The 20,239-nt window shown below is 37.3% G+C and overlaps 1 long non-coding RNA gene across 1 annotated transcript in view; it reads left to right on the forward strand.

Moving 5' to 3' along the window:
* The window catches only part of LOC116088039, a 184,913-nt gene extending 177,023 nt beyond the window's left edge, over window positions 1-7,890 (forward strand). Inside the window, exon 7 of the long non-coding RNA XR_004117741.1 lies at window positions 7,566-7,890. This is a non-coding gene — a long non-coding RNA (uncharacterized LOC116088039). The remainder of the gene's footprint in view (window positions 1-7,565) is intronic.
* Window positions 7,891-20,239: the final 12,349 nt, after the last annotated feature.

A 20,239-nucleotide genomic window follows, 5' to 3' on the forward strand; every position in this document is an offset into this window, starting at 1 on the left:
TTTTTGTTTATTTGTTTGTTTTGTTTTCATATTTCTTATGCTTTTTCTTTTAGAACTTTTATATCTGAAGTAAATTATTGGATGGATCTTTTAAATCATCCATAGCCACTCAATTGAAATAGTTTCAATATTCAAGAGGGGAATATATGATTGGAGTGTCATATTTCTCTGTTAATCTATTGTTTGATGTGACTGTTTAATCCACAGTATTCTTTGCAGTGGGAAATGCCTAGAAAATAGTTATTTTCATAGATTAGCCCAATATGAGCTTATAGTAGTAGTGAAAAACAAGCACCATTTAAACATTATCCTTTTACAAAGTAATAAAATACTAATAGTACAGCATGTGCATACTCATGAATTTATCTACATGCAGACATATACACAATTTAAAATAACAAACAGCATAGAGACCAGAGTTTAGAATATCAGTACTCATGTAAAAGGACAGGTGTGGTGGCACACATATGTAATTTCTGTGCTGAGGAGGCAGAGACAGAAGGATACCTGGGGTTTGCTGGTTAGCTAGTAATGTATTTAATATACAGCAAGAATCATGTCTCAAAAACCAAGGTGAAAAGCAATTTAGAATGACAATCAACATCAACATCTTGTGTACATACACACACACACACACACACACACACACACACACACATGAATAGAGAATAAAAGAAAAAATAGAAAAGATAAAAAAGCCATGAAACAGAGGAGGCAGAGCTCGACTGCTAAACTGACAATGGACATTAAATAAAGGAAGAAGAAATACAAAGGAGAGAGAGAGCTGAGTGGGTATAAAATATCTGAATGCAGGTTTCATTATCAACTCTGGTATCCCTTTCTTGCTTCCCAGATGTTTGTAACCCCACTGGGAAGTCAGTTCACAGAAATTGAACTCTTAAGTGGGAATCACGTGTGCTGGATGTATCTCTTGGCAGTCTTGAGTTCTGAATGTCATTGTTGCCTCTGCAGCATCTTTCCCAGATGCTGGTTTGACTGGCGCTGCTAGAGCTAGGTCTCACTTCTGAGAAGCCCCTCAGGAGTCTGATTGGGAATGTTGTTCCCTTATGCAGTTCTTCAGTGGGGCAGGGTATAAATGTTGACCCTGGCTTTGGGCAGTCCCTCCCAAACTGTGTCCCCACTTCTTGGAACCTGAGTCTGTATTCCACTGTATGCTCCAGCTCCAACCAGTTTTCTACCTCATGAAATACTAAAAGTGTTCTTCTGGCAAGTTCAAGAGAGCAGTCCCATGACATTTACTCTTAGTTTCCCAAGTTGTGTGGTTTGGGGAGCCTGTGAGTGCTGACTCATCCAGGACCTTTTAAAATAGCATTTCCCTGCTGCTCTGGTTAAGCACAGGAAAGAAGAGTGTTTTCCCCAGTGGCTCACCTCCCTCTGCAGCTGCCATAGGCAACATTTTCCATAATCTTTTTTTTTTTCATGTAAAATGTCACTGAGAGCACAGTGACACTTTCCCAAAGTTCCAACTCTAAGCATGGCTCTAGTCCCTCTTTGTGAGGGGCATGTGGAAGATCTGCTTAGCCCATGTCAGTCTCTGTGGGACAGAATGTATTTGTCTGTTTTGCTTTTTAAAGTTTCCTATTTCTTTGCTGCTAGGATGATTTTTTTTAACTGTCATCTACATCATCAGATAGCTGTTATTTAGCTCTTCTGAAGATTCTAGCAGACCATGCCTACATGCCATCCACCATTATGAATCTGCTAAAAATATTATTTTATTATAGAAACAACAACAACAAAGCCATCTTTACACACTGCATCCAGTAGACTATGTCACTCGATATCCTATTCTCCTGCTTCCATTTTCCTCTGGGATAACAAAAGTGGCCGGTGGGTAATCCAGAAGATAAAATAAGAGATTGAGTGTGTATTATGTCTATACCTAAATATCTATTGACACTCTGTTGCTTATAGTCAATGGTCATAGCCCTAGTCAGACCAGCTATGCACCTCTGACCCAAAGCTCTCTCCCAGTTCCAGAAATCATGTCCTCTTTTTTTGATCCTCCAGACTTCTTCTATACCAGTCAATTGTCCTCCATTGATCAGAATCCAACAACACAAGAAATGTCAACAAATAATTGAAAATGAACTAACATATATGATAGATGTCATTGCAGAAAAATGGTATTTATAAACATTATATCAGTGGATATTTAAAGTAAACCACAACTTCAAGCCCAGCTCCATCAAAAAATATTAAACAATGATGCATATATGGTTATTCTATAACAGCTTTTCATTCTTTTCTTGCAATATTCCAAACCATTAAAGGTATAGAGATTTTTTATTTTGTTTTTGAGTCATTGGTTATTTATTAATACCTATGTTTCATAACTGTCAGAAGCCATATATTTGTAGTATTTTTATATACCCAATTTCTAATGTTGTGCCTTGCAACAAAGATTATTTGCAAAATAAATGATAAAAATAGATTGTTTTAATTACCTATTATTCATGAAGCACTGTAATAATAGTTCTTCTATGCACATGGCTGGGAAGGAATTCAAAGAGCACGCAACTCTTTTTTTTTTTAAGATATTTTTTTTTATTTACAATATCTCCTTTCCCAGGTTCCTCCCCCCTCCAAAAAAAAGAAAAGAAAAGAAGAAAAAAAAAAACTAAAACAATTCCCTGTTCCCTCCCCCCTCTCCCTGCCCCTTAGGAGGAACAACATGAACTAACTAGTACCCTCAGAGCTTCCAGGGACTAAAACTCCAACCAAAGAGTACACATGGGGAGTGGGGTGACTCATGGCTCCAGCAGCATGTGTATAGCAGAGGATGGCCAAGCCGGTCATCAATGGGAGGAGAGGACCTCGGCCCTGTGAAGGTTCTATGCCTATGAACAAGCAACTCTTATAGGGTGTGATTTATGCAGTGTGATGGTAATAAACTTAGAACTTTATATGTCATTGAGGGACATTATCTCCACCATCCAATTGTTCATTGTTTGTTCATTCATTGTTATTCTTTTTATATTAGATATTTTCTTTATTTACATTTCAAATGTTATCTCCTTTCCCCTCTTAAAAGCCCCTATCCCCTCCACCTTCCCCCTGCTCACCAACCCACCCACTCCAGCTTCCTAGCCCTGGCATTCCCCTACAATGGGACATAGAGCCTTCACAGGACCAAGGGCCTCTCCTTACACAGATGACCAAAAAGGCCATCCTCTGCTACATATGTAGCTAGAGCCATGAGTCCCACCATGTGTACCCTTGGGTTGGTGGTTTAGTCCCTGGGAGCTCTGGGGGTTACTGTTTAGTTCATATTGTTGTTCCCCCTATGGGGCTGCAAAACCCTTCAGTTCCTTGAGTCCTTCCTCTAGCTCCTCTATTGGGGAACTCTGTGCTTAGTCCAATGGTTGGCTGCGAGCATCCACCTCTGTATTTGCCAAGCACTAGTAGGGCCTCTCAGAAGACAGCTTTAACAGACTTCTGTCAGCAAGCACTTATTGACATCCACAATGGTGTCTGGGTTTGGTGACTGTATATGGGATGGATCCCCAGGTAGGGCAGTCTCTGGATGGTCATTCCTTCAGTCTCTACTCCACACTTTGTCTCTGTAACTCCTTCCATGGGCATTTTGTTCCCCCTTATAAGAAGGACTGAAGTATCCACAATTTGGCCTTCCTTCTTCTTGAGTTTTTTGTAGTTTATGAATTGTATCTTGGGTATTCCGAGCTTCTGGACTAATGTCCACTTATCAGGGAGTACATGCCATGTGTGGTTTTTTGTGGTTGAGTTACTTCACTCAGGATGATATTTTCTAGTCCCATCCACTTGGCTACCAATTTCATGAATTTATTGTTTTTAATAGCTAAGTAGTACTCCATTGTGTAAATGTACCACATTTTCTGTATCCATTCCTCTATTGGGGAAAATCTAGGTTCTTCCCAGCTTCCAACAGCTTGGGAAAAGATCTGTGCCAATCCTACAACCAATAGAGGGCTAATGTCCAATATATATAAAGAACTCAAGAAGTTAGACTCCAGAGAAGCAAATAACCCTATTAAAAATGGGGTACAGAGCTAAACAATGAGGAATACCGAATGGCTGAGAAACACCTAAAGAAATGTGCATCATCCTTAGTCATCAGGGAAATGCAAATCAAAACAACCCTGAGATTCTACCTCACCAGTCAAAATGGATAAGATCATCGGGTGGTGGTGGCGCACGCCTTTAATCCCTGCACTTGGGAGGCAGAGGCAGGCAGATTTCTGAGTTCGAGGCCAGCCTGGTCTACAGAGTGAGTTCCAGGACAGCCACGGCTACACAAAGAAACCCTGTCTCGAAAAAAACAAACAAACAAACAAAAAAAAACAGGATAAGATCAAAAACTCAGGTGACAACAGATGCTGCCAAGGTTGTGGAGAAAGAGGAACACTCCTCCATTGCTGTTGGGATTTCAAGCTGGTACATCCACTCTGGAAATCAGTTAGGCAGTTCCTCAGGAAACTGGACATAGTACTACCTCAGGACTCAGCTATACCACTCCTGGGCATATACCTAGATGCTCCAACATGTCATAAGGACACATGCTCCTTATGACATATATTCATAGTAGCCTTATTTATAATTCATTGTTATTCTTATTTATAAGTGTGTGAATATTTTCAGAGACTCACCTAATTTCAAACAGATGGTAAATCCTAAATAACTTGAGTCTATTTTTCTTTTATTTCCCTGCTCTGTCTTATGGAGGCACTGACTTAATCAATATCTATGTGTTTATAGAATCTTAAACCTGACACATTGGTAAATAAGATGGAAAAAGTCCATTTCTTCATTGAGTGAGCATTCAAAGTTGCAAACATAAGAAATGGAGATAATTCAATACGATGCATAATATTTAAAATCATTATTTTTAGGTGAATTCAAAGAAAAAGGATATAAACAAGGGACTGACTATTTTACACTGGACAGATGAGACTATTCTCAGAGCTAACTAGGCATTTTTCTGCCCACTTAATACCCTTTGAGTATGTCAGAAAGAGGAGAACCTTCCATCAGGCATATGCAGTACTTCTTGAGAATCTCTTGTATTACCTGTGGCTCTCTGTTTCCATGGCAACTTCCATTGTCCAGGTTCATGTTTTCTCACATTTTGTTAACCAGAAAATTTTCCTGATTTGTCTACCTCCAGTCATTTCCTCTATTACACACTCATACCCTCCACTATAAGGTTGATTTTAATTGTTCTTAATTATATTATGTTTTGGCAAGGTAAACAAAGGTTGGATCTCAAAATCCACTATAATGTCACAGCTACAGCTTTGAATAGGGCTCAATTAAATATAGTTCCCCCTTTTACAAAGGGGATGTTTGCTTAATCAACTTCATAAAATGAGAAAATGTGCTAGAAAAAGGCAATTTTTAAACTTCCTAAACTAGAGCAAGTTCAACATGTTTTTTGATTTGGTTTGGTTTTTGCTGCTGTTTTGTTTTGTTTGATAATAACTAACAATTGAGTCTAGTACATCAGGTAGTTAAGGCAAGCCCTGTACCACTGAGCTACCATGCCAGCAAATGTTCAGCATATTCATGCACACTGAAGAGACCAAAATGGTTCTACAAAAAGGAAACAGAAAGAGGATTAGAAAAGTAGCCGTCAGAAACCTTGTTAAGACTTTAGTTTCTATAGCATGTATAAAAAAAACTATCTTAACAGGAAATCCTCTGGTTTGTCAGGAAAAAATACTACTTCACTAAGGCAGTTGGATTTAATGAGAAGATATGAAAGTAAGTTGAAAGTAAATCAAAAAGAAAAACAGAAAGAAAAAGAAAATAAGTTGAAATGGTCTAATGAGTCCCCACTCATTATAAAGTCTATATAGAAAAAAATAATGAGTTGTCTGGTATTACTGTAGTCCATAGGATGGGCTCACAATGTTTCTAGGGAAAAAAAAAGAAAAGAAAAGAAAAAACAGTCATCTTAGCTAGTCATTACAGGACAAGCAGCATCAGTATCACTAGAAGGGCAGGCAATATCCCACATTCACCATCTCCTCTCCAGAAGTGCCTCCTAGTATTCCAAGAAATTAGCATATTGGTAACAAAAGAGGAGAACGCCCCTTCATTCCTAACAAATCAGTTTCAAATACAATTAATATAATAAGGTATTATCTTAGTTAGGATTTTACTGCTATTAACAGTTACCATGACCAAGCCAAGTCGTATAAAGAACAACAATTAATTAGGACTGGCTTACAGGTTCAGAGATTTAGTCCATTATCATCAAGGTGCAAGCATGGCAACATCTAGTCAGGCATGGTGCAGGCATCACTGAGAGTTCTACGTCTTCATCTGAAGGCTGCTAGCAGAATACTGGCTTCCAGAAGCTAGGATGATGGTCTTAAAGCCCATAGTGACACAACTACTCCTACAAGGTCACATACTCCAACAGGACTACACCTTCTAATAGTGTCATTCCCTGGGCCAAGCATATCAAACATCACAGCACGGTGGGTAAAAGGCAATAATAGGCTCTCCCATACTGTTGTAGTCCATGTATCATGGGAGACTACACAGTATGATAAAGAAGGAAGAATAACCTGTCCAAAGAAAGCATTTCTGATTTTCCATGGCAAAATGACTATACACATGGCTGAGTACCTCCACCTTCAAATTCAGTGTTAAAGACAGAGAGTTCTTGTCCATCTTCAGGCAAATGAGTTAATATAATGATAGAAGTACAGGAGATCAGTGATTAAGAGTGCATATCACTTTTTCAATGACCTAAGTTTGGAGTCCTGTCCCCATGTCAGGTGGTGCACAATTACCTGAAATTTCAGACTCAAGGGACTTGACTTTCTTGAATACATTCACTCAAGTGCACAAATTGCCCGAATTTGAATACACAGACATATACATACTTTTTAATTATTTTAATTAAAATATAATTATATAATGTCACATTGCTGATCCCTTTCTCCTTGTAGTCCCTCCCAAGTCTACTTTCTCCAATTTCTTCTATATCCTCCTTCACACTAATAGCCTCTTTTTTTTCTTTGATTATTATTGGTATGTATATATGAATATATGTATGTATGCATATTTGTATTATGTATGCATAAATATATAAAGACAACTTATTGACTCTGTTTTTTTGTTTGTGTATATATAGTTTCAGGGATGGTCCCTTTAAACTAGACAACCAACTAGGAGGTTCATCTCTGGGACAGGATAATTCTACCTCTCTACATTTGTTTGTTGCCTGCAGTTCTTTGTCTAGGAGTGGAACAACATGAGATTTTCCTCCCTTCCTTATTACTATGCCTACTGATATTACCATTACCAGGTCTCCTATATGAAGCTATTTCTGCAAGAATCTGTTTTGCAGCAGACATCCTGGTACTCTGGCTCTTGCAATCTACTTTCCGCCTCTTCCATGATGTTCCTTGAGCCATAGGTTGTAGGACCTGTGATACAACCAATTTCTCAGGACTAATGAGAAAATGGACCTTAAAAAGAACTTACTACTATCACTTTCCTAAACTAGTAAAATTCTAACTACATTTTAACTCTTATCCTTATACCCACAGAGAAATGTAACCATGTGGATAGTTACAACTCCTTCACCAAAGAAGCTTCTTATACAACAAAATGGAGACTACTGACCAATATCACAACTGGACACAATGAAGAAATCAGTGATTATGGGGAAGCCAGCAACAATAGATATATCTAAAAATATTTTATACTCATAAAAAAACATGGTTTTTCCATATGTGACCATAATGTGGTATATTTAAAAATATTTCAAGACTGTATCTTATTATATATAAATACATATATTAAGTATGTTATTATCAATGCCTTTAAAGTCCTAAAATATGCAAGCAAATTAAACCCCAAATACGTCTGGTAGAAGTGTGTAAGTGAGTTATTTATTCTTTTCACTTCTTGTGTTGTAGAGGCCAGGCTAAATTGCAAATGTGCTCTTTCTAGGAATGTAAATGTGATCAATTACATGGCATCCTTCATCTTTGTTTTGGCAGAGACCTTGTTCTAGCTTCCCCAACTTCTTATTGAAGGTAATAAATGAGGGTACTTTAAATTCATCATGAGGCTAAGGGAGTAAAATAACAGAAATTGACAAATACAAAAAAATGACTTGAATATCAATTCTTACTGGAATAATATTTCACAGGGTAACTTTTTTTCTTTATTCCTTTAATCTTATTCCTTTTCTAGTTGATATTTCACCAGGCCAGGATGTTTTGAGAAGGAGAAAGACAGACAGATATGGACAGTAGGCATCAAGGAACCTAGAAGATGTGCAGAAGAAGTGTGGCATTGAAATGAATGGCAGCATACATGGTAGAAAACACAGACACACACAAGTGCATGCATGCACACGCACACACGCATATACACACGTGCGCATGAGCACACAGGCACATGCATGCACATGCACACATACAAACATACACACACACAATGGTGATGAGAACAGCAGGATTTCAGTGTAGGATGCAACAGTGCAGTAGGCAGTTCACAAGGATGCTTGCGAGATGAAGATAAAGCCAGACCAGGAACATCCTTAAAAATCATGATGAGAAAATCTACTTCCCCTTGGCCTTTGAGTGACATTCATGTCTAGTTTTTTTTCTGTCCTCTTCAGGTTATTCAATTTTCAGCTATAATCTTTTCTATAATCAGAAAATGCCTTTTCTGATATGTGACTGTATGACCTGCATTTTTGCCTTACTTCAGCCTCTAACTCTAATCTGTTACTCACAAGGTAAAGCATTATATATCACACCACAACCGACTAGGAAACCTTCAGGATTTCCAACACACTACCAATGATACTCAGATTCCCTATTGCTGCTGAAAACACCTACTTGCTGACTAACCCCTTTCTGCTTCCTTATTCAGTAATCTGCTTTTGTCCCTCTAATGTGTGTTTATTTTTCATGTATAATTCATGCATGTATATAACAAAATGTAATCAGGCTTTTGTTGTCATTTGTATTGCTGATGGAAGAAATAAACTGTTGCCCATGCATTTTCAGTGTGGGGAGTGCATGAAGTTCATCACACAAATATGAATAGCAGAAAACACTAAACTAACCCCTCTTCTCTCAGCAGTTGTTTCCTGCTGGCCATACAGTTTCAATTCAGAAATTCATAAGTAGTCTGCTAAATAACTGAGCCTAGGATTGGGAAAGGGGGTTGTCTCAGCACACCCCTGTCTCATCCATCAGATAAGGCTGTGTGTCTTAAACCAGTAATCAGTAATCTGGGAAAGAGACAGGCCCTGGCCTATGGAGGAGACAAGAATTTCATTCGCTGTGAACTTTAATTTTACTGTCTTCTGCCTAATAAGCATGTCATGCATTTCGGCCTCTTTGCTATGCTAGTATCTCTTTCTGCAGAATCTTATATTAAAAACTGTTGCATTATCACTGGTCTCTTTGAGTTGTTAATGTTTTTATTTCACACACTGAGGATGGCCATTCTAACTGGGATCAAATGGAATATCTAACTAATTTTAACCAGCATTTCCCTAAAGGCTAAGGATATTGAGCAGGTTTTTAACTATCTGATAGCTAGCTGCATTTCTTCTTTTGAATATTTTATGTTAAGATCCATGATCTATTTTTAATTGGGTTTCTCACTTCCTTAATGTTTAGTTTGTTAAGTTTTTTGTGCTTTTAAACATTAATCCTCTGTTAAATGAATAACTAACAAAGATTCTATTCTGAAGGCTATCAATTTATTCATTCCAATGTCAACTCTAGGACCCTGCCTATGTCTGAGGATTTCCCTGACAGATGTGGAACTCTTCATATACCAGTAGCCCTTACCACAGTTCAGGTCCAGTCCAAAACTTGTGTCTGTGGTTTTCTCTGAGAGATGTGAAAATTCCTAGGTGCCGGTCGATCTCGCCTTGGTGTGAAGCCCATCTTTACCTTGAGTCCACACTTGTCCAAAAGCCCTGAAGGACTTATCATCTTGGGGAATTTATATTACACATTTTCTCTATCTAACCATTGTTCTGCCTTTATTCCTCTCCACAATTGACAGCTTCTCTCTCTCTCTCTCTCTCTCTCTCTCTCTCTCTCTCTCTCTCTCTCTCTCTCTCTCTCTCTTTCTCTCTCTCTTTCTCTCCCTTTCTCTCTCTCCCTCCATTTCCCCTCCCTCTCTGTCTCTTTTTCCTTCCTTCTTTCTTTCCATTTTTCTTTCTTTCTTTCATCTTCTGGGTTTTAATAAATTTATCACTCTCAAGTCAGACCTTCCTTTTCAGTGTCTCAACTACAACATTTCCCGATTTGATTTTATCCTACATTTTAACACAATCCAAAGCTGTGTTTCTCTGCTTGCTTGCCTGCTTGCCTAATCACTTATCTTCTGCTCCTCATATTAGTCATCTATTACCATCCAAAAGATTTAGTAATGTAAACCAGAAACCACTCATTACAATACTCTCGCTGTGGGTCAAAAGTTGAAGTAGTCTTAACTGTTTCTTCTGCAGAACTCTAAATAAGTTGTCATCCAGGATAGAGGTCACATATGGAGGCTTGAGTGGAAAAGTGCTCCTTTTTAAGCCCACTGGAGTTGTTGGCAATTAACTAAGTAATACATATGGAATAACCAGACCTCCTTATAATGCTCCTCTTCATTCTGCACAGTGAAGTCAACTCTCTTTCCAAACTGAAAACCACATTATGTCTCAGAAATTGATCCACAGAAATTCATACAGAGGATAGAAAGAACAGTGGAGCATGCTGGTGCTGCAATAAAAGTAGTAAGGATTAAGAACCAACATGCCTGCTTTCAAGAGAACAATATAAGAATGAATTTCACTTGCCTTAGACTTCCCACAGAATTAACTTTTACAACCTAAGTTAATGAATAGCTGTAATCTTTTTTAAAAAAAAATTCTAAATTTATTTTTTACACTCCATATTTTATTCCCTCCTTCAATCTACCCTCCAACTGTTCTACATCCCATACCTCCTCCCCACACCCCTGTCTCTATGTGGATATCCCCATCCCCTACTGCATCTGACCTCTAAAGTCCCTGGGACCTCCAGTTTCTTGAATGTTAGGTGCATCATCTCTGAATGAACATAGACCAGGAAGTCCTCTACTGTATGAGTTGGGTACACAGTAGGATAGCAGTTTTAAGGTTTAAGTAACCTCATGGTGTATTAACTCTAACTGTGAAGTCCACTGAGAGTTCCAGTCTCCTAGAATGTAAGAGATACTTTCATATCACATTGCCACAGAAGAAAAGAGCCATCTATGCCCTTTGACATCAAACATGGAGTTTCCAGATTTGGAGTTTGCACTGTTGGATTTAGGTCTTGTTTTGGTCTAATATTTCCTCACTGTGATGGTTTATATAAGGTTGGCCCATGGAGTGATACTATTAGAAGGTGTGGCCTTATTGGAATAGATGTGTCACTATGGGAGTGGGTTTTAAGACCCGTCTCCTTGTTGACTGGAAGTCCTTTGGAACAAGATATAAAACTCTTCCTACATCATGCCTGCTTGGATGCTGCCATGCTCCCACGTTGATGATAAAGGACTGAAACTCTGACCCTGTAAGTCAGCCCCAATTAAATTTTGTCCCTTATAAGAAAAAAAAAGAAGTAAATTACATCGCAAGATGTATTCTATAATAAAAGCTGAGTCTCCATAGAGCTTGAAATGCCTACAGAACCAATGATGATGAGCAGCACTTTAGTATAAACTTTCTAGCATTACTTTATGTTTTTAAGTAATGGTGATAAACAACTACACAAACTCTAAATTACTCGATATTATGTTTTCTTAGTATCGTGATTTTTCTTCTTCATCTTTCCTCTTTGCTGTCATTATTGTTGTTACTGCTGATGCTCCTGGGATTTCATTCCATTGATTGATATAACAGGCATTCTATTCAGCTTCTTTCTTATTCTTACATATGTTTCTGGAGTCATATGACAGTGACATGTACACACAATTGCTCACTCCAGGATGGCAGTTTTACTGCTGTCATAGAGACATGTCAGTTTTCTATCAGATGAGAGAAATAAATCATGGCTTATAAATGTTTAGTAAACTTTGCATATGATCATTCTATTTTTAACATCAGTTGTAAAAGTTGATGTCTTGTTTCTGATAGTTCTATGATTTAGTGTTGCCTTTTATATATAGCACTTAATTCTCTCTAGTACTATGAACATTGACTATTGGTGCTTTCTGGAACATTAGTTCAGCCAGTGATTTACTAAAGAAGCAAGGAGTTAATGTGTGTAAAATGTTATTGCACCATTGAGTTTTTTCTGATGATGTAGCCTTGTTAACCAATTTTCACAGTTAAATAATTATTAAGGACTCTGAGCTAATCACAAAACGTGTGTTCCTGCTATATGTATAACATGATTCATAGATGATGTATGGATGAGGAAATTTAGAAAAAGTCACTAAATCTAGATGCATTAAGTCCTGAGACAGGCCCATACATCCCTTTAAGTCATTTTTACTCATTTCAGTTCTAGGAGCACTCTCACATGATATGATAGCATATGAACTTCTCATCTTCCTCATACAAAAAAAAAAGCTGTAGCACTCATCTTTCCTTCTGGTGTTGCATTCAACAGTTAGGGCATGTCAATTTCTCCTATGTCTCCTTAGAATGTTGGATGCTTGATTCTTTCCTGACTTCATAGAAATGATACTGGGTTTTGATGGACACTAATTCAAACACTGAGTTTCACAGACCAACAAAGCCTTTTGTATAAGCAATAAAAACAAAGGGTTCTAGAGGTGGGGAGGGGATTCACATGGAAAACAGAGTAGAAATAGAGCCATAACAGAGAAGCCAGTTTTTTTGACCATCAGATAAAGGCCAGAGTCTGGGTCTTTGGCACTAGGAAAAGTAAGTGTGGATATAGCCAAAGATCACATTAGTGGTGTTTAGGTTTGAAAGTTACCTGTTAAGTGGCTCTCTGTAGGACATTTTCAAATCTAATACACCATAACATCTAAGATCTCAGGACATTTATAAGTATGGGAATAAGGAAACCTCTTGCCAATACTTATAGCTTAGGGGAAGACATAATACTAGGCTTGTGATACAGTATGTGCCCTGTTTTCCTCACTGTGCCTCCACACAACCTTGGTATGTACATTGTTAATGTATCTCCTTTTATTATAGATAAAGATGAAGGCACATGACAGTACCATTAGAGACACAAGCTCAGAAACCAGGAGACTTGCACCAAGAGTCTGACTCTGCCCATAAAACTTCTTATCGATAAAATTATGTTTCATTTTTCTAAGTTTATCTTTTCTGATCCAGGTTAAAACATACAAAATATAACTACATTTTGATTTTTTTATGTTTTGGCAAATGATTTCACACAAAGAAAATTCATGTCAAAGGCTAGATCATTATAAATGCTTAGTGAATGTTAGCTAGCATTACTGTCAGAAGAAAAAGAGACAAAACACTGGTTCAAGATGATATGGCTGTATTAAGATAATTAAAATCTCTACAATGGTCCATATTTGATATTAAATCTAACAGTGCATCTTTCATGAGAACTCACTGCATCAATGGAGAGGGCCGCTCAGGTTCCACCAACCATAGATTTGGGCCAGATCATTAGTGAACTCCTAATTATGGGGGTCTTTTCTTTACTCAAGCCCAATCAAACATCCAGTTTTTCCTGTTATTTTTCCTCTCTGCAATCTCTCCTTCATTGAACAGAAAAAGAAATATGTTTGATTTTTTTTAAAAAAAAAAAAATTCTTCTGGCAGTTAAAGGTCATTACTATCTGATCCTATTCTTCCATGTATAAAACATTTGCGTGTCCTATGATCCAGACTGAGGAAGAATAAAATTAAAATGATATAAGTTTATATCATTTGGTAGCATCTCAGTTACAAGAGAAAGGTAAATCAGTCAAATTTATTTATGGGTGGAAAATAAATATTGGCTTAGATAGCTGAAAATCCTAGAAGTATAATTTCTTTGGGCACAACTTAACCACATGAATAAGGACATTTTGCTGTGTTGATTATTTTGCCCTTTATTTGGCTCTACTCAGAGCTAGGAGTCCATAGTATAGCCAATCAATTTACATTTTCTCCAAAAAAGAATTTGACCTTTTCTAATAGTGATAGCAAATTATTATGCTCAATGGTTTCATAGTTCCCACTGAACCCATTACTGTTGGAATATAAAATTTTGTTTTATTTTCATGTTTTAAAAGATTTACTGAGAGGTAAGGAGGATACAACACCTGTCCCAATACTAGGAGTAACTGGGACCAGCAGGACCCAGGCACACAGGAACTCTGCCAGCCCAGTGGCTCAGATTCCTTCAGGTCTGTCTGGGCTGGTGCCCTGAGCAGACACTGAGTGCAAGCTCCATGGCTAGTCCCACAACACCCAGAGGAAGCTCCACTCCCAGGTTCTCTAACATGCCCAGGATCAGAGGTTAGGAGGACCCAACATCTGTCCCAGAACTGGGAGTAACTGGGACCAGCAGGACTCAGGCACACAAGAAATCCGTTAGCCCAGGGGTTCAAGTTCCTTCTGGTCTGTCTGGGTTGGTACATTAGCCAGACCTTTGGAGCAGGCCCCACAGCCATTCCCACAACATCCAGAGGAAGCTCCACTCCCAGGCACTCTAACATGCCCAGGACCACAGGATCCCAGAATCACGGGATCACATAGACAGCTTGACTTTGAGGAGTTCTCATACAACCAGGATCACAGGAAGGACAGGCCTGAGTCAAATATAGGAAGGGGACATATCACTAGAGGTAACCAGATAATGTGCAGCAAGCGTAAGAATATAAGAAACACAAACCAAGGTTACTTGGCATCATCAGAACCCAATACTCATACCACAGAAAGTGTTGGACACACCAGCACACCAGAAAAGCAAGACTATAAAATCACTTCTCATGATGATGATACAGGACTTTAAGAAAGACATAAATAGCACCCTCAAAGAAATACAGGAGAACACAGGTAAACAGCTAGAAGTCCTTCAAGAAGAAACAAAAATCCCTTAAAGAACTACAGGAAAACACAATCAAACAGGTGAAGGAAATGAGCAAAACCATCCAGAATCTAAAAATGGAAATAGAAACAATAAAGAAATCAGAAGGAGAGACAACCCTGGAGATAGAAAACCTAGGAAAGAAATCAGGAGTCAAAGATGCAAACATCACCAACAGAATGTAAGAGATAGAAGAGGGAACCTCAGGGGCAGAAGATACCATAGAAAACATTGACACAACAGTCAAAGAAAATGTAAAAAGCAAAAAGCTCCTAACCCAAAACATCCAGGAAATCCAGGACACAATAAGAAGACCAAACCTAAGGATAATAGGTATAGAAGAAAGTGAAGACTTCCAACTTGAAGGGCCTGTAGATATCTACAACAAAATTATAGAAGAAATCTTCGGTAACCTAAAGAAAGAGATACTCATGAACATACAAGAAGCCTACAGAACTCTAAATAAACTGGACCAGAAAAGAAATTCCTCCAGTCACATAATAATAAAACACCAAATGCTCTAAACAAAGAAAGAATTTTAAAAACAGTGAGGGGAAAAGGTCAAGTAACATATAAAGGCAGTCCTATCAGAATTACACCAGACTTCTCACCAGAGACTATGAAAGCTAGAAGATCCTAGGAAGATATCATGCAGACCCTACAAGAACACGAATGCCAGCCCAGGCTACTTACTATACCCAGCAAAACTCTCAATTACCATAGATGGAGATTCCATGACAAAACAAAATTTACACAATATGTATCCACAAATCCAGCCCTACAAAGGATAATAGATGGAAAACATCAACATAAGGAGCAAAATTACACCCCAGAAGAAGCAAGAAAGTAATCTTTCAACAAACCCACACAAACCTAATTCAACCTCTTACAACAAAAGCAACAGGAAGTAACAATTACTTTTTCTTAATATATTAATTTGAAAATTAATATTGCCAACAAATCCTAATCAATTGAAACCCAAAAATATGAGGAATTAGAAATTTGTTGACTGTCATCCAATTTTCTTTCTAATTTGGTAATTGGAGAAATAGGTCCAATATTGAACAATCCATATACACTTTCAGCTTGTTTGTCCATGACAGTGTCTTGTTGTGTACTACATAATGGTCTTGAAATCATGATTCTCCTATCTCAGCCTCTCTGTTTAGTAGTATTGTTTATTTCATATTTTTACACTATACTATGGTTTTCAGAACAGCTTACATATTTCAAAAGTATTTATGCAACCAAAAGAAACAGACAATTGACTTGAAAGGTAGCTTGTAAGAGAATAACAAAGAGTGAGACTGAATGCTTTGCTTGATGTTTGTAACTATTATATCAAGTTTGAAGAAGAGGACTTTATAAGTTATTCTTTCTCTGAGATGAATGCTTTTCCAAATTATCATAGCTAATGAACCAAATTCTTACCCTCATCTAATATCTGGGCCACCCTCCAAGCAGAACCATTGTTCATTGAAACAGTTGGTGAATGACTTTATGGATAGTCCATCTTAATACACATACCATTTCGTAAATGAATATAACCTGTTCTCTGTGGGCTGAGAATAAAGTCACTCACTCAAGTCAAATAGCTTTGACCATGGCAGGAAGTCTGTATTCAAAAATCATGCTTAAAATTCATTCCTTGGCCCAGCAGAACTGTCAACTCTCAGCTTAGCTACAATGGAGGTTAAATCCTTTGGTGATGTGAGGATCATTGAAGTACAGCCTTATTACAATCAAATCCAGTGTCTAAAAGTTGCTCTTATTTTGGGCTTGTGCCACAGTAAGAGCCAAGATTTTAAACTCTACTAAATACAAAACAAACAAACAAACAAACAAAAAGACTTTATATATTTATGTTCACTTAAGAAAATACTAGTAGTGATGTATTATTTTGAAATATACAGTTAATATGTTTGGAGTTATTTGAAATTTATATTGAGAAAAATGTATGTATTTTCAATATTGCTGTAGACAAGCATCTACAAAAGACTGTTAAATTGATTGTTGCTTTATATCAAACAACTTTTATAATACTCATTTTTATTACTATAATATTTTATAAATTTTAAAGAATATGACAAAAAAGATATTGTAGGTATTGAAGGGGGTCTCTGGGAGGAGTTGGGGTACAAAAAGGAAACAAGAATGTGATTTAATTCTATTTACTTAAAATATGTTTTTAAGTGTCAAAAACATTTAACATTTAAAATGTTAAAATTTAATAAAATAACATTTTATTATAATGTTATTTAACAAAATAACATTTAAATGTTAATTTGATAAATTCAGACAAATTGAAATCATGGAACTTTTCTCTTCATAATGCAATAAAAGTTAAAAAAAACTATTTACCTAGTTCTAGAACTTGGAGATAGTTTCAAGAACTTCAGAAGCAAAGAGATACAGAATAGGGACAAGTTTGGTCCTCTAGAATAAAACTAAAGGACTTGCATTTAAAGATAAAAGAGTTCCAATAGAGAACTCTTCACTGCCAGCAGCTATGATTATACTAGCCAATAATTTTTTGATCTGTTATAGTTCTGAAGATAATAAAACTAAGGCTTTGTAACTATAGTTACAAAAGTGGACAGATATGCATGCTTGTCAAAGAAGAATAAATGTGGTAGGTTGTCAATAGCCACAAGATCTTAATAATTTTTTATCTTCAGGGATGAAGCAAAAGAAACAAGAACATCTGGTGGTGCTGGAAACAGGAAAACCCAAAAATAGACAATAGTCTTAGACAGAAACAAGAGATAACTTGAAAATATTAACAAAAACTGGAAAAAAGCTATCCATGCCAATAGTGCCTGAGAACAAATAAAACCCAAGAAGCTAAAGAAGTCTAACACCTTGTCAAAACTGATTTTCTAGCACTTTCTTTCAGTGAAGGTCTCTACACTGTACAGAACCTGCTAGAATGGAATAAAAATTGAGCAGAAATGGAATAGGATTACTTCAATTTTACCTAATTTAACCTTCAAAATGATTTCCCAACACTATTACTATATTCTATCTGCTGAAAAGCAGTCCCTAGTTCAATGTCAAGGGGAAATTTTTATACCCTATTTGTGTAAGATGAGATGGGTACCACTGGATACCATTTTGTATAAGATATTAAAAGTAGTAATTTGAGACATAGGAAGTTTTCATCAAGCAAATCAAAATATATAGGATATTGCAGACATATATACAATGTGAGTGGTAAGAAATACTATTAAAAGCTCTTCTTCCCATGTAGGAAATAATGAGCAGAAAACAAAGACCATGAATACATTGCTTCTGAAAGACAAGGTTGGAAAATGTAATGAAAATATTCAAATTATTTTCAAAAAAAATCCTTGTGACAAGCCTTGGTAGGTTCAGGCAACTTAAACAATAAACCATACACTGAGGAGAACATTGTTTCATTATTCTGAGGTCTGAGACATCAAGGATAGGAAACCATCAGTGTGTGCAAAGGTTATTTCCTTGGTTAGCATAAGTTTGTGGAAAAAAGTCTGAAGAATGAAATAAAGGAGGGCGAAGAAAAGGATGGACAGAAGAAAAGGAAACTTAGAGAAAGGAACGTCTCTCCTTTCTTCTTATAAAGACACTAAACTTTGGGGATTGTGATGTCAATATATGTATTTGAAGGTGGTCTTAGTTTTCGCTATACTGTTCTGATAAATAATCATGATCAAAACCAACTCGGGGAGAAGAGGTTTCATTTCAACTAACAGCTTATTGTCTATTGTGAAGAAAAAATCAGAGAAGCAACTCTAGTAAAGCAGGAACCTGAAGGCAGACCTTGAAGCAAAGACAATGGAGGAGTGCTGCTTCGTTGCTTGATTACTGGTGGCTTGCTCAGTCTGATTTCTAGCACCATTCATATCTACTGTTGTAATGTGGCCTTCCCAAAGTGGCCTGACCCTTTCTGATCAATCATCAATCAAGGAGATACCTCACAGGCTTGCCTACAAGCCAGTCTGATGGCAGCATTTTCTCATTTGAGGTTTCTTCTTCTTAGATGACTCGAACTGTGTCACACTGACAAAGGCTATAATAATAATAATTAATAATAATAATAATAATAATAATAATCAACCCATGCTCTATATAGACATTCAGTATTTAACAGCCTAAAAAGCTAAAGTCTCACACTTTTCATTGGAGCCAAAAGTACATTTCCAAAATCTTCCAGAAATTTATCAATATTATAAAGTGTATTCAGGATGGCCCAAATCAGATTTTTTTTCATGATTCATAGATGTCCATGATTGCATATATACACAACAAAAAAAGCAATGTAGACTTTGACCACCACTCGAGTTCTCAACTTCAGTATATCCCACCTATTTTTTATTAGATATTTTCTTTATTTACATGTCATATGATTTCTCTTTTCCCAGTTTCCCTTCCAAAAAAAAAAAAAAAAAAAGAACAAACCCCAGTTGCCTCCCCCTTCCCCCTGCTTGCCACTCCACCTTCTCCCACTTATTGGCCCTGGCACTCCCGTACACTAGGGCACAGAACCTTCACAGGGCCAAGGGGCCTCTCCTTCCATTGATGACCGACCTTTCAATCCTCAACTATACACATGCTGCCAGAACAATCAGTCCCACCATGTGTACTCCTTGGTTGGTGGTTGAGTTCGTGGGAGCTCTGAGGGTACTAGTTAGTTCATATTGTTGTTTGTCTTAAGGGACTGCAAACCCTTCAGGTCCTTTGGTCCTTTCTCTAACTCCTTCATTAGGGATCCTGTACTCAGTTCAATGGATGGCTGTGAGCCTCTACTTCTGTATTAGTCAGGTACTGTCAGAACCTCTCAGGAGACAGCTATATCAGGCTGGAGTGCCCTTCCTTCAGTCTCTGCTCCATAGTTAGTCTCTGCAACTACTTCCATGGGTATTTTGTTCCCCCTTTTAAGAAGGAATGAAATGTCCACATATTCATCTTCCTTCTTCTTGAGTTTCTTGTGGTTTGTGGGTTGTTCTTCATGTATTCTGAACTTCTGTGCTAATAACCACTTATCAAAGAATGCATACCATGTGTGTTCTTTTGTGATTAGGTTACCTCACTCAGGATGATACTCTTTAGATCCATCCATTTCCCTAAGAATTTCATAAATTCATTGTTTTTAATAGTCGAGTAGTACTCCATTGTGTAGATGTACCACATTTTCTGTATCCATTCCTCTGTTGAGGGACATCTGG

The sequence above is a fragment of the Mastomys coucha genome, unplaced genomic scaffold (genome assembly GCF_008632895.1).
Source record: "Mastomys coucha isolate ucsf_1 unplaced genomic scaffold, UCSF_Mcou_1 pScaffold14, whole genome shotgun sequence".
NCBI classification, from domain to species: domain Eukaryota; kingdom Metazoa; phylum Chordata; class Mammalia; order Rodentia; family Muridae; genus Mastomys; species Mastomys coucha.